Here is a 4,027-nt window from a genome sequence, read left to right as displayed (position 1 = left end):
TCCAGGCCAGCCAGGACTACACAGTGAGAACCTGTCTCAAAACAAATAACACCAACAAAAACCCATGTGGGTATGTAAGTGATAAAAAATGAACCCTGAAACAGAATAGTGAGTACACCTTGATGCTATACCCAAATGAACCTTAAATTTGTGGGCAATGCTTCAATGAATTACTGTGTGACTTTGTTTCTTCATTTCATTTACTTTTTGTTGTTACTATTTTGAGATAGGGTCTTACTATGAGTAGTCTGGGTATTTGCTATGTGCCCTAGGCTAGCCTTAAATTCATGACAGTCCTCCTGCCTCAACCTTCCCAGTGCTGACATTATGGGTATGCAACCATCATGTCCAGCTACCTTGTGATTTTAACTAAATAAAATATAAACAGCATATACCTGTCGAGAGAGTGACACCCATGGAGTCTGATAACAGCCACCTCACTGCTACCCCAGCCCCTCTCATCTCTAAACCTCCAGTCAAGGTCATTCATCTATTTAAGAAACATGCTCAGCACCGCCAGTACGCTGATCTCAGGCTGGCCTCGGTCAAGGACGATTCCTCCCCAGCTGGGTCGGGAGGGACTCTGGCCCCATAGGAGTTTCTGGAAGATCCAGATACCAGGGACTAGCTCCAGCAAGTATTTCTTCTACATTAGGAAGGCCCCAAACCAGCTCTCATGTTTTCCTATGGAAAACACCATGGAAGTTTCCTTCAAGCGAGAGGATGAATCAGGTCAAAGTGAACGAGATGGTGAAATCCACAACAAAACCAAAAGGGGTCGAGTAAATTGATTCCCAGTAGCAAAGAGCTAACAGAAGGCTCGTAACTCCAAGTGTCTTTCTGGATACCTGCCCACACTCACGGCCTCAGCCCTATGCGACCCTTCCTGTATGCCATGCTGGTTGTAGCACCTGTGTGAGGCCTGCAGGTAGACCTCCCTCGATGGAGAGCCAGGCTTTCCAGGGTGCTTTCCCCAACCCTCCCCTCAGGCCCAATCTCTCAGGACTCTAGGTGAGCCAAGTGCATTCACATCCACCATCTACCCCTTTCCTGTAGGCAGAACCAGCAAACACGCCCAGGCCAGACCCCACAAGCCAGGTCCCTCACTCTGCATGGGCTCTGGTGGCCTCCCCAGACCTTCATCCTAAAGATCCCACTGTGACTGAGAGTATATGTGACTGTGGACCAGTCTATGGCATGTCGTGCCCAGGAGAGCGCCAGACAAAACAAATTCCAGGGCCACCCTCCCAGGAAGCCTCACTTGCTGCCCAGTGACCACCGGACTGGGGTGGCGCGGGAGGAAGCTGAGGAGAACATGGAAATGGACAACAGCATGGTCACAGGTGAGGGAGGTGGCCAAGGTGGCTGGGGGGGCGCGGGGGTGCATGGAGCCAGTTCACGGCCTGCAATGGCCCCATGATAGGACATAGGTTTCAGAGGCTTCCTGGAAGGTGGGGGATACAAGCAGTAGGCAGGTGGAGCCAGAGAGCAGAGATGTCCCCAAGAGGGCAGTAGAACGCCAAAGCCTAGGCAGAGCCTGCCTGAGAACCAGCCAGGAGAAAAGGCTCTGGATCCCAGGGAGCAGCCTCACAGCAGGTGGCCCCGGCTCCTGAGTCAGGCTAAAAGTCCTGGGGTTGCTTCCACCTTCCAGTCAGGGACTCCCAGCGTGGCCTACGGCCGGTGTGGGGGAAAGGTAAGTAAGAGTACACTATACTGGGTACAGCCGAGGGAGAACTGTACTTCTATTCTAAAACTGTCCTTGACTGCAGAGCAGTCTGCAAGGCAGTGTAGGGCCATATAGCCATGAACCTAGGTGACCCATGTCCATCAGTACCCAAGGGTCTGAGATAGGTGAGGAGCAGGAGTGGGAAGTTCAACTTAAAATCAGGAACAGAGAAAGGCCTACTGTCTCCTGGCTGCCCTGCTGCCCTGGCCATTGCGGAAGAGAGAATGGGGAGCCAGGATGTGCACACCGTGGAGGGTCCCACTCAGCAGGAAGAAGGCCTCCCTGTGAGCCAGCAGCAGAGGCCCTGGCCACTCTCGACAGCCTGCCCTGGCCATGGTCACCTACTGCTGGCAGGTACTCATGGAGTCCTTCCTTTCCCAGCCCCACCCAGGTGAGGCTAAAGGTGAGCCAGGCTCAGTGATGACCCAGGAGCAGAAGGAAGTCCTGAGTCACCCTTGCTGGGAGCAGGAAGTGATTATCACCAGGACCAACACTACCAAAGCCTAGAGAGCCAGAGTGTGACATCACAGTGATGAGCTCTCCAGCAGGGATAGGATGCTTCTGCAAGCTCCCCAGCAGCCAGCCCCGTGCTTCTGTCCCTCTGCCCACCCTCTGTGTTGTGCTCTACCCTGAGCACCATGGCCGAGAATAGCTGGGGGGCAAAAGGGGGACCTTGTCTAGTCTAACAGGAATCCCAGTGTGTGGTTCAGAGCTGGCAGCAGGGCCTGGATGACCAGGGGGTGGGGCCATGCTTGGGACCGCCCTCAGGAAAGGCCTCACTGAGCTCCTGGTGATGTCTGCAGAGGGGCTTTGCGCGGCTCTGGGCCAGAAAAGATTCCATTACGAACTGCCAGCTTTTGTGAATGTGCAAGGTTTGTAACTAGTTTGGCATTCTTTTCCTTTTATTTATATTTTTTTCCTACCCAGCTATACACACAATAGAAGTGGCTTTGGCCTCAGAGGTCCTTGAGAAGCCAGGCTCCCAGCCCAGAGCTGGGGTTGAGCAAACAAGTTCCAGGCACACGAGGAAAGAGGAGCTGCTGAGAGCCTAGCAGCACCCCTGGGCATAGATTCAGTCCTTTCCATGCAGTTCTCAGACACGTCACAGTTGCACCCCGATCCACCCCTGCAAGCCCCTGTGTTCGGAGGAGAGGGGAGGAGGCCAATGCCACCTGGCTAAGGAGGAGTACTCAGGGGTGCCACTTAGTGGAGCTTGGTATGAGGGCTGCCCTGAGGCCTGACCCGCTTCCATGGCTGGGGCACACCAAGAACAGCGCAGGAAGTAGGCTTTGCCCTTCCTACTGAGCAGAGGCAGCTTCCTACAGCCTCATTGTGAGTGAAGACACCTCACAGGATGGTAAGAAGGGACTGAGGGTCCCCTCAGTCGCTCCCTCAAGGCCAACGTGCAAGCTATCAGAAGCCTTCATCCCATTGTTCGGCTTTAGGATACATCATGTCTCCAGAGCAACCGAGGCACCGGGGATCTGGAAGTGTGCCCAGCCTTGTTCCCACCCCCAGATCCTATACAGGAAGCATCTGGGCAAACAAGATAGGCAACACACCAGGTCATCAGAGCAGCCTGTGTGGCGGGGGATGGGGAAGTAGGGGGGTTGAGGGGGAGCAGAGAGGGGGTAGAGGCCAGCTGGGTCAGCAGCTCACACTGAGGCTCCCAAGAACATGGTGTTGTGACTTTAGTTGGGGAAGGACTGGGGTTCATAGCATCTGTCTCTGTCACGGTCTTAGATGAGTTGTGATTCTGGTGAATGGTGATCAGGCAAGTCATCCCGTCATGAGGTGGGGCTGACAACAACATCCACCCACGCACACTCATGCTTAAAGGACTTTATCACGAGCCCGCATCACCTCTATAATCAGAAAATAATAACAGGACACTTCAAAACCAATAAAGTGACAGTCCCCAAGCCCAGCGGGCTGCAGATGGTATCGCAGCAGGGCAGAGTTGAACTCCCAGTCAGGTCAGTGTCCAGATGCTCCAGTCCACCAGCCTGACAAGTGTTGTGACCTTGGTGACCAAGTCTCCTGGGCCTCCAGTGACTCAACCTCTTCCTGCAGCCCTGTGGAGAGCCTGATTCCATCCACACAGAGACTGTGGAAACTGCCTCTGCCATGAAGGGCGGTTAACTGGCCCAGAGCCGCGCAAAGCCCCTCTGCAGACATCACCAGGAGCTCAGTGAGGCCTTTCCTGAGGGCGGTCCCAAGCATGGCCCCACCCCCTGGTCATCCAGGCCCTGCTGCCAGCTCTGAACCACACACTGGGATTCCTGTTAGACTAGACAAGGT

This window comes from Microtus ochrogaster, chromosome 1 (genome assembly GCF_000317375.1).
Source record: "Microtus ochrogaster isolate Prairie Vole_2 chromosome 1, MicOch1.0, whole genome shotgun sequence".
Lineage (NCBI taxonomy): Eukaryota > Metazoa > Chordata > Mammalia > Rodentia > Cricetidae > Microtus > Microtus ochrogaster.
Note: the sequence above shows the minus strand (reverse complement) of the source record.